An 11,966-nucleotide genomic window follows, 5' to 3' on the forward strand; every position below is an offset into this window, starting at 1 on the left:
TTCTGTAGAGTACTGAAACTTTTTAATTCTGCATGACGAGTGACCCTCACCGTTTCTATCCTTATGTTAAATCACTTCATTAGGCTATTGTGGACATTTTTGTTTGGATTATTATTATGTTATCATCGACATATACATGTTTATTCCTGAACGAATTGAAGAAAAAAAAAATCAAAATAAAGTATGAAAAAAATGACAAAGATTGTCACTAAAATTGCAGTTTTATGTAAAACAAAAGAAAATTAAAAAAAAAGTATATGTATTGCCATGTCCAGGAAAATACCTAAGCACTAAAACTAAAATGAACACCGTCAATAAATTAAAAACTATTTCATTATAGTGACGCACAAAAGATGGAATACAATGTGATAAAAACCTCATATGATAAAAATAAAAAATGATGTCACTGAAAATGACACCTCGTCCCACAAGGAATGCAGCCACCTATTTTTTTTTCTATATGCAGCCCATGTACCCAGCCGACTATGAGACCCCTGTCTTAGACTGGCTGGTCAACTGTTTCTAGACTCCCTTTTATAGCGTTATTAAAAAGTAATAATGCCCCCTATAGTGCTGTCCCATTGTGCCCCCTTAAAAGTAACTATGCCTCCACAGTGCTTTTTAAAAATAACTTTACTCCCTTAATGTCGTCAAAAATGTATGCCCCCTAAAAAGTAATAATGTCACCCTTACTGCTCTCTTAAAACTAATTATGCCCTCTGAATACCTAACACAGAAAAAAGTTTATACTCCCCTAATTGGGATCACTTGAGTGCAGAAACTAAAGAGGTTGTCCACTATTTTCACATTGATGACCTATCCTAAGGATATGTCTGATCGGCCGGGACCCAACACCCCTGCCGATCAGCTGTTATCGGCAGCCAGAAATACCCACTTGCGGAGCGCAACTCGGAGTTGTGCTTACATTTTGTGAACTTTGGCATCCTCATGACAAATGGGTAAAGCTGGGGCAGGATGCCACAGCTCGTCTAATTCATGACAAGCTATGGCATTCCCTACACCAGAAATCTCACTCCAGTACCTGACTGGAGTGTAATTTCTGGCATGGCGCATGCCACTCATCAGATGCTCCAATTCATGAAGAGTCGTGCACCTCTCCATGAACCAGGAGCGTCTGACTCCAGCACGCCCCCTCATCAAGACCAGCATGAACAATGCCGTTCTTGATGAATCGGGCCCAAAGTGCGGTAACCTCATTGATTTCTAAAATGAAGGTACACCTACTCATTCTAACTTCACATTTAAAATGAATAATGCCCCCATTGTGCCTCCTTAACACTACTACTTATGAGGTTATTCTATAGGCAAATACAAGATCAGTGACATCCTATGGCAGCCATGTGCACTGCATCTTACATGGTCTCTGCGGTTCCATAGGATGTTTCATTTTCTCCCATTGAATTGATGCTACTAGGAGAGAATAGCTCAGTCATTTTGCATATGCTGGAATAAGACAAATGTGTCTTCTCAAAAATGTTGGAAGGCAGTGTGAGAAAAAATAAATGTATCCCTCTGTAAATAAAAAAAATAAAAAAATCTGAGATTTGTTATATAGTCTTGAGCATGGGTGCTAGAACGCACCGAAAATAATAGGCTTACTATTATTATGCTACCAAAAGATTATATATGATTAGTTTAAAGGGGTTGTCCAGCCTTACTGTAGAGAGTCTGCAGACTTGTTGCCTATGTGACTGCAGACTTGAGAAACCTCACATCATACACACTACGCTCCATGGGGATCCTCTGGTACCGGCGCCTCGCGCTCATGTGACTGCAAATATGTTATCTGCATACTTCCGGACACATGCTGACTAGATGTCTAGATGTGGGCGGCTTTGCTCAGTGCAAGTGTATTAAGTGAGCTCTAAAACAGTCTAGTGAAAATGTGGCCGGGAGTATGTGTATCGCATACTTGCGGTCACAGAACCACCAGGCACCGGGGAATCCACTCAGTGCGTGTGCTGTGAGGATTCCCAGGTCTGCAGTCACATAAAATGACTGCAGACCTCTAGCTTTAGACCGGATAACCCCTTTAATTTCCTTTACCTTGTGTAAAATACATTGGTCATAATTTTGATGGTTACCAATATTTGTCTAGTCATACTTTCTTCTGATCTGGCCCAATCCTGACTGTACAAAAAAGCAGGATATGATCTGGAAGAACAGACTGAGCTCTTATATGTTTGTGTGATATCTCAGATGTCTCTTTTCTCAATCTCCTGTATTTCTAGTTGTAAGCTGATCAGGACGGCATTGTAGAGAATACTGTTTTATTAGAGCAGAGGGTGTATTGTGGAGGGGGCAGGGAGTGGAGGGTGGTGTATAAAGCTTGAGGGAGGAGCAGAGTAACTTACTTATATATTACTTCTCCAGGACATATACATAAATTAGGGGAAATAAAAACTATTTTACCATCCAAAGCCTTGCCTGGCACAATGGTTAGACTGGCACAAAGCTTACGCTTGATAACCACATGTGATCTTACAACTTGGTGGCATTAAACATTTGTGTCTAGTAACGGGTCATTCTACAATGGTGCCATTAATTATGTCTTTTAAATATACTTTTGGTTTTCTACTTTTATTCATTTAGAATTCATATTTTGGCTTTACAAAGTTTTATATTTAAAAAAAACAAACAAACTTCCGTGCCAGCCAGGAGTCGAACCTAGAATCTTCTAATCTGTAGTCAGACGCGTTATCCATTGCTCCACTGGCCCTAATGAGGATCTTCTTCAGACTACAGATTTCTGCATTACTTGCCCACCACAACTGTGCTAATTGATATATTTTTAAATATTTGTATTTTATATTTAACGCTACATCATGTGCCTACCCCAAAAGTCTCAATGTAGAAATTGAAGCAAACATTAGTGGATACGTTATGTCACACTAAACACAAATTTATTGATGTTACTACTTATTTACGCTTGTGCTATTAAATAATATTCACATATAGGCCAGTCCATCCTCAAAGGGAATCTGTCATCAGGTTTTTGCTACCTAATCTGAAAGCAGCATAATATAGGTGAAGAGACCCTGATTCCAGTGATGTGTCACTTACTGGGCTGCTTGTTGTAATTTTGATAAAATGACTGTTTTAGCAGCCGGAGGACTGTTTTAGCAGCCGGAGATTATCACTACAGGACTAGTAAACCTGCTGCCATGTAGTCCTCCATATTCATAAACACTATATAATCCAGCCCCCACCACTGATTGGCAGCTTTCTGCCTATGCACAGAAATCAGTAGTGTGGGTAAGGTTATACAGAGCTCACCACTCAGAATTGGTAGCTCTGCAGCAGAGAAAACAGGGATTCTATCAAAACTGGAGCAAAAACCCCAATAAGTGATAAATAGCTGGAATCAGGGTCTTTTATTAAATTATGGTACCAGAGTGTATTATGGAAAGCAGGCAAGCCAATGAAGACAGTGTGATGCTCTGAGCAATGTTTTGTCAGCAAACCTTTGGTCCCGCCATTCACCTGCTTGTTACTTTGACACATAATTTATGTAATTCTGACGATGCTAAAATCTAAAAGCTCATGCTGAACTTTTAGGACTTGTTCACACACAGCATAAATGCTGTTTTTTTTCTGCTGCCTTTTATCCACATGTTTTCTGCAGTGCAGGAGCCTGCATCAAAATAAGCAGTAACAATTCGTTAAAAGGTTACTATTGACTTTTAGGATTGCTACTTCCTGTAGGTGGCACTAGAGTTCTCGTCCTCTTCCTCTCTGAAGAGAATTTGCATAGGAGGAGCAGAGTAACTTACTTATATACTACTTCTCCAGGACATGTACATATGTAGCACCCTGAGGATTTGGCTGCTACAGGGGTATTGCACCTCAACCCAGAGGTGTGATATTCCACTCCCGGGTAAGGATGGAGTGTGGAACTGAGCTCAGAAAGCTGCATGCACTACACACATCCCATTTCCGAGGAGCAGACCAACGGTACTCCCACTTGGAAATGTGCAGGTACGACCGAGTCTGTTCCTGGCTGGAGTGGGAGGGGGGTGGTACATCCCAGTAGTGTAGGGGCAGATAGGGGGAGCAGCCTGGGTAAAGTTAGGAGCTCATTGGGTGCTGGTCACCTGAGCTCACACATAGAGGGAGTATTTAAGGTGGGCACCATCTAAGATCAGGGTCAGTCAGCCACAGTCAGTCAGTCTGTGAGTCTTTGCAGAGGAGTGGAAGAGAGCAGAGGAGCAGAGCAGCCCCAGAGCAAGAGTGAGAGAGGAGAAGAGAGAGAGACCCAGAGGCGCAGAGGGGACCCCAAGAGCCCATAAGAGAGCTAATAGGGTGAAGGGTCGGCAACAGGGTACCGGATCCCAAGCTGGCAGAGGCTACAGCACACCTTAGCCAGGAACCGGAGGCCGTGGGCAGGATCTGCCACGGCCACCCACCACATCTACCCTGAAGGCAAACCACGTGTAGGGTCAGGGAACCCAAGGCCAAGGGTCTCCCAACAGAAGGCCCGAGGGAGCTGGACCTAGGTGGATCCCTGGTGGGGACGGCCAGAAGAAAGGACAAGAAGGAGGGCTCAAGGACACGCTCCGGACTTGCTTGGGGGTTGGCTGAATCCAGGACCTGGTGGACGCAGCACGGCTCGGGTGGTCACTTAAGGCCGGAGTGACCGGAATATCTGCAGTAAGTAAACACCCTGAACTGCACAACCCGACTCTGTCTTTAATATCATCTACGCTGCACCACCACAACCCCCATCCTCTGCACCTGACCCCCTGAGGCCATACCCCTCCCGTTGGGGGTTATACTATCTAAAGCTGCACCACCACCATCAGCCTCAGCGGACCCTGCTGCAGCGGCGGCCGTAGTGACCGCAATCCAACGGGTGGCGTAGTCGACATAACGAACTTTGTAACATCTGTAGGACTGCCACATACTCTGAGCTTGACACCCTGGGCACGGACCGGGTCACAGCCACTCGGAGACTACAACCCCCATCTGATCCGGCTCCGGGTATTCCCCTAAAGAATATGGCCCAGAGGGCGCGTCAATTTTGGCGTAGTCGGCAGGATCACGTGCCCGCAACACCCGGGTACTGCGTGCCTGAAGAAAAGAACAAGTTTACCTCAAAAAGAAGTCTCCTGCCGGTTCCGGAGGGTCCCCGCCATCGGACTCCGTCACAGATCGATTCCCGCCGGTTGTCCGCCATTAACAGCTTTTTCCCGCCATCTGCAGAGTTTCCCGCCACTGGGAGACGATTCCCGCCATTTCCAAAGGTTTCCCGCCTTGGAAGAGCGGACGCCATTATGGGCGTGCCAGAGGGTGGCAAGAGGCCACCTCCCATCGTGGGCCAGGACCGAAAATGGCGCCAAAAGTGGAAACCGCCCCCACCAACAGAGACTGTGATGCTAGAGGTGTCTGTCAGAGTGAAAGAACTGCCCCTGGAGCTGACAATCACGAAGTGGCCCCGGGACCGCCCTCGAAGTGGGAGGACTGAGAAGGAGAGAGAAAAGATGGGTGTCGCCTGGAGCAGTCTGGAGAGAGCGCACCCGGGGACAAGAAGCCTAGAGCTGAGTCCAGAAGAAGCTTACCCGGAGATGGGAGAAGAGCAGAGCAGCACCGGCCCGCTGGCCAGGAGCCTGCTGGAGACAACGGAAGGAGAGCAGAGCAGCACCGACCCGTTGGTCAGGAGCCTGCTAGAAGCAACGACCCCACTAGGCTTAGTGGAGGTCTTGGCACAGCTCCCCCGAGATCGGGAGTGTGCACAGACTGCGCTGGAGGGCCTCGCACGGAGGATGGCCCGGGTGCAACGAGAGACGTTGGCGGAGTGGAGCCGAGAGATGGCCCAGCAGACAAGAACTCGTCAGCGGAGCACGCCACCCGAGACGAGGAGACAGACCGCCTCTGAGGATGGCGCAGGAGGACTGAAGGCCGGAGACGGCGCCGAGAAGGGAGCCGAACGAAAGGAGGCAGGTAAAGGGGACGTCTCTACCCCAAACCGGGAAACCGCGAACCTGCCCCAGCTCCCCGTCGCAGAGCCCGAAGTACCCCCTGCCGTGCCCGTAACCGCAATGTCACCGCCACAGACTAGGCCTCAACCGGAAGCCGTAGCCGCGACCCCTGTGACGTCACACGCCTCGACCCCAAGCGTGACCAAGCAGGAAGTACCACCAGCCTGGTCGCAGGGCCTAGTACCCCCGGGCGCCGCAATACCAACAGCGCCCCCTACCTCCGCGGAGCCACCGGCCTGGCCGCAGGGCCGAGTAACCACGGGCGCCGCCGTTCTTACGGTGCCCTTTTCCTTTAGCGTGCCCCAAGCCTGGTCGCAAGGCCTGGTCAACCCGGGCGCCGCTACCACCACAGCGCCCATAGCACCTAAAGAACCGCACCTGGGTGAGGACCTGTTCGCCCAGCCTACATGCCCGGACGGGTCTGAAACTGAAACTGTCCACAAAGAAAGAGCAGGAGGACGTCGTCGTTGAGTACAGCAGAGTAGAAGCTGTATATAGTTGCCCGTCGGGGCTCAGTGAACTGTTGCTAATATAGTCCCCGTTGGGACCAGCAAATTGAACTGTTACCCGTATTTCCCTTAATCCCTCTGACCGAGGACTGAGAGCGGTCATCCCTATTCCCATTACCTGGCCGAGGACTGAGAGCGGCCATACCCCTTTGTATATAGTTGCGCTTCCTAAAGCGCCCCCTACCGGTTTTATAGGAAACCGTGTTTGTTTCTTCAAGAGACTGTCACACTTTTCCCGGGCACACGTTGCACAGTGTCCGGAGGAGGAACCAGGAAACAAGAATCTTTAAAATGAAAAGTTTTATATGCTGCTAATGATGTTTTATATGTTTTATGTGTTTATGTTTTATGAAAAAAAATTGTATGTTTTGGATGTGTTTTTATATCTTACAGCCCGAGGACGTGCTGTGATTTACCAGGGGGGAATGTAGCACCCTGAGGATTCGGCTGCTACAGGGGTATTGCACCTCAACCCAGAGGTGTGATATTCCACTCCCGGGTAAGGATGGAGTGTGGAACTGAGCTCAGAAAGCTGCATGCACTACACACATCCCATTTCCGAGGAGCAGACCAACGGTACTCCCACTTGGAAATGTGCAGGTACGACCGAGTCTGTTCCTGGCTGGAGTGGGAGGGGGGTGGTACATCCCAGTAGTGTAGGGGCAGATAGGGGGAGCAGCCTGGGTAAAGTTAGGAGCTCATTGGGTGCTGGTCACCTGAGCTCACACATAGAGGGAGTATTTAAGGTGGGCACCATCTAAGATCAGGGTCAGTCAGCCACAGTCAGTCAGTCTGTGAGTCTTTGCAGAGGAGTGGAAGAGAGCAGAGGAGCAGAGCAGCCCCAGAGCAAGAGTGAGAGAGGAGAAGAGAGAGAGACCCAGAGGCGCAGAGGGGACCCCAAGAGCCCATAAGAGAGCTAATAGGGTGAAGGGTCGGCAACAGGGTACCGGATCCCAAGCTGGCAGAGGCTACAGCACACCTTAGCCAGGAACCGGAGGCCGTGGGCAGGATCTGCCACGGCCACCCACCACATCTACCCTGAAGGCAAACCACGTGTAGGGTCAGGGAACCCAAGGCCAAAGGTCTCCCAACAGAAGGCCCGAGGGAGCTGGACCTAGGTGGATCCCTGGTGGGGACGGCCAGAAGAAAGGACAAGAAGGAGGGCTCAGGGACACGCTCCGGACTTGCTTGGGGGTTGGCTGAATCCAGGACCTGGTGGACGCAGCACGGCTCGGGTGGTCACTTAAGGCCGGAGTGACCGGAATATCTGCAGTAAGTAAACACCCTGAACTGCACAACCCGACTCTGTCTTTAATATCATCTACGCTGCACCACCACAACCCCCATCCTCTGCACCTGACCCCCTGAGGCCATACCCCTCCCGTTGGGGGTTATACTATCTAAAGCTGCACCACCACCATCAGCCTCAGCGGACCCTGCTGCAGCGGCGGCCGTAGTGACCGCAATCCAACGGGTGGCGTAGTCGACATAACGAACTTTGTAACATCTGTAGGACTGCCACATACTCTGAGCTTGACACCCTGGGCACGGACCGGGTCACAGCCACTCGGAGACTACAACCCCCATCTGATCCGGCTCCGGGTATTCCCCTAAAGAATATGGCCCAGGGGGCGCGTCACATACATTAGGGGAAAACAAAAACATCCAAATCCTTGCCTGCCACAATGGCCAGAAAGTCACTGAGCTTTCGTTGTTAACTACTTAACTTCATAAAACTCGCAGGTATTGGATATTCCTGACTAGTGCTAGCTTAATAAATAAATTAATTAAAAACTATTTCATTATAGTGACGCACAAAAGATGGAATACAATGTGATAAAAACCTCATATAATAATAAAAAAAATGATGTCACTGAAAATGACACCTCGTCCGACAAGGAATGCAGCCACCTATACATTTTTTCTATATGCGGCCCATGTACCCAGCCGACTATGAGACCCCTGTCTTAGACTGGCTGGTCAACTGTTTCTAGACTCCCTTTTATAGCGTTATTAAAAAGTAATAATGCCCCCTATAGTGCTGTCCCATTGTGCCCCCTTAAAAGTAACTATGCCTCCACAGTGCTTTTTAAAAATAACATTACTCCCTTAATGTCGTCTAAAATGTATGCCCCCTAAAAAGTAATAATGTCACCCTTACTGCTCTCTTAAAACTAATTATGCCCTCTGAATACCTAACACAGAAAAAAGTTTATACTCCCCTAATTGGGATCACTTGAGTGTAGAAACTAAAGAGGTTGTCCACTATTTTCACATTGATGACCTATCCTAAGGATATGTCTGATCGGCCGGAACCCAACACCCCTGCCGATCAGCTGTTATCGGCAGCCAGGAATACCCACTTGCGGAGCGCAACTCGGAGTTGTGCTTACATTTTGGGAACTTTGGCATCCTCATGACAAATGGGTAAAGCTGGGGCAGGATGCCACAGCTCGTCTAATTCATGACAAGCTATGGCATTCCCTACACCAGAAATCTCACTCCAGTACCTGACTGGAGTGTAATTTCTGGCATGGCGCATGCCACTCATCAGATGCTCCAATTCATGAAGAGTCGTGCACCTCTCCATGAACCAGGAGCGTCTGACTCCAGCACGCCCCCTCATCAAGACCAGCATGAACAATGCCTTTCTTGATGAATCGGGCCCAAAGTGCAGTAACCTCATTGATTTCTAAAATTAAGGCACACCTACTCATTCTAACTTCACATTTAAAATGAATAATGCCCCCATTGTGCCTCCTTAACACTACTACTTATGAGGTTATTCTATAGGCAAATACAAGATCAGTGACATCCTATGGCAGCCATGTGCACTGCATCTTACATGGTCTCTGCGGTTCCATAGGATGTTTCATTTTCTCCCATTGAATTGATGCTACTAGGAGAGATTATTTCAGTCATTTTGCATATGCTGGAATAAGGGAAATGTGTCTTCTCAAAAATGTTGGAAGGCTGTGTGAGAAAAAATAAATGTATCCCTCTGTAAATAAAAAAAATAAAAAAATCAGAGATTTGTTATATAGTCTTGAGCATGGGTGCTAGAACACACCGAAAATAATAGGCTTACTATTATTATGCTACCAAAAGATTATATATGATGAGTTTAAAGGGGTTGTCCAGCCTTACTGTAGAGTGTCTGCAGACTTGTTGCCTATGTGACTGCAGACTTGAGAAACCTCACATCATACACACTACGCTCCATGGGGATTCTCTGGTGCCGCCGCCTCGCGCTCATGTGACTGCAAGTATGTTATTTGCATACTTCCGGACACATGCTGACTAGATGTCTAGATGTGGGCGGCTTTGCTCAGTGCAAGTGTATTAAGTGAGCTCTAAAACAGTCTAGTCGAAATGTGGCCGGGAGTATGTGTGGCACCCCTGCGGGGGATTACCACAGGATCCATAGGTGCAGGGAGAGATGAACACTTGGGCACACACAACACCTTCCACCCCAGGTCTGAGGGGAGGAGTCAGTTTCCAGGTAGACAGCAAAGTGGCAGTTGGTCTTGTGAGGGATGAAGGAGAGGAGAGACAGAGAGCTGTTGGCTGAGGACCAGTTAAGCCCTGAACTAGGAAACAGGTCTGTGTTGTGAAGCGCCCTAGAGAGAGGGACGGAGGCTAGAAGGAGAAAGAAAGAGATAAAACTATTATCCCTTTAGCTCACCCGGACACCGGAGACCGAGATTGCTATTAATTCAGGAATAGCATAGAAAACCCGGACAGATCAGGAGGATCTAATCCCCCTGAAGAAGAAGGGGAAAGAGTCGCCAAACTTGACCAAGTATAGGACCAGGGCCCAGAAAGACAATTGGTAGCCCCAAGGAAAGGTCCTCATTGTCAGTTGTGGAGAAGGACCCCAAAGAAAGTAAAAGGTGGCAGGTTCAGCTTAAGGCAGGACTGATCCCAAACAACGCACACAGTGTTAGAGGAGGCCTCACAAATCTCCAGAGTGAATATCTCTACCTGCACCGAAAACCTGGTTACCCTCCTGAACTGTACCTGTTACCGGACATCAGTAAAAGAAAGGTACTAAAACAAAGACTTAATGTGTGTGTGTGCCTACTTTGACATTACTGTCTATGGCGTTCGTACAAGCTGTATGCCGATCACCTCAGCGACCATACACAGCGCTGGTAACCAATTTTACCAGTTACCACAGGAGGTGTCAGGACACAATACTCCCATCATCCTCACCCCCATCCCTTTACTGACGGTCCAGGGCATGGAACCGGGAGCCGACCAACCGTGATCCCCACAGAGGTAACCCATCCATCCCGGTATCTGAGTACCCCTACCCCTGTCGACCGAATCATATGTATATCACATACTTGCGGTCACAGAACCACCAGGCACCGGGGAATCCACTCAGTGCGTGTGCTGTGAGGATTCCCAGGTCTGCAGTCACATAAAATGACTGCAAGACCTTTAGCTTTAGACCGGATAACCCCTTTCATTTCCTTTACCTTCTGTAAAATACATTGGTCATAATTTTGATGGTTACCAATATTTGTCTAGTCATACTTTCTTCTGCTCTGGCCCAATCCTGACTGTACAAAAAAGCAGGATATGATCCGGAAGAACAGACTGAGCTCTTATATGTTTGTGTGATATCTCAGATGTCTCTTTTCTCAATCAATCTCCTGTATTTCTAGTTGTAAGCTGATCAGGACGGCATTGTAGAGAATACTGTTTTATTAGAGCAGAGGGTGTATTGTGGAGGGGGCAGGGAGTGGAGGGTGGTGTATAAAGCTTGAGGGAGGAGCAGAGTAACTTACTTATATATTACTTCTCCAGAACATATACATAAATTAGGGGAAATAAAAACTATTTTACCATCCAAAGCCTTGCCTGGCACAATGGTTAGACTGGCACAAAACTTATGCTTGTTAACCACATGTGATCTTACAACTTGGTGGCATTAAACATTTGTGTCTAGTAACGGGTCATTCTACAATGGTGCCATTAATTATGTCTTTTAAATATACTTTTGGTTTTCTACTTTTATTTATTTAGAATTCATATTTTGGCTTTACAAAGTTTTATATTTAAAAAAGAAATAAAAAAATTTCGAGCCAGCCAGGAGTTGAACCTGGAATCTTCTGATCCGTAGTCAGACGCGTTATCCATTGCGCCACTGACCCTAATGAGGGTATTCTGCAAACTACAAATTTCTGCATTACTTGCCCACCACAACTGTGCCAATTGATATATTTTTAAATATTTGTATTTTATATTTAACGCTACATCATGTGCCTACCCCAAAAGTCTCAATGTAGAAATTGAAGCAAACATTAGTGGATACGTTATGTCACACTAAACACAAATTTATTGATGTTACTACTTATTTACGCTTGTGCTATTAAATAATATTCACATATAGGCCAGTCCATCCTCAAAGGGAATCTGTCACCAGGTTTTTGCTACCTAATCTGAAAGC

The 11,966-nt window shown here is 47.2% G+C and overlaps 1 non-coding gene across 1 annotated transcript; it reads right to left on the reverse strand.

Annotated features, from left to right (window-relative positions):
- Positions 1 to 11,597: 11,597 nt before the first annotated feature.
- TRNAR-ACG (transfer RNA arginine (anticodon ACG)) lies at positions 11,598 to 11,670 on the reverse strand. Its single transcript has one exon. It is a non-coding gene; the product is annotated as a tRNA-Arg (tRNA).
- Positions 11,671 to 11,966: the final 296 nt, after the last annotated feature.

Source organism: Phyllobates terribilis, unplaced genomic scaffold, assembly GCF_046119375.1.
Source record: "Phyllobates terribilis strain yellow unplaced genomic scaffold, ASM4611937v1 Scaffold_11__3_contigs__length_659146591, whole genome shotgun sequence".
NCBI classification, from domain to species: domain Eukaryota; kingdom Metazoa; phylum Chordata; class Amphibia; order Anura; family Dendrobatidae; genus Phyllobates; species Phyllobates terribilis.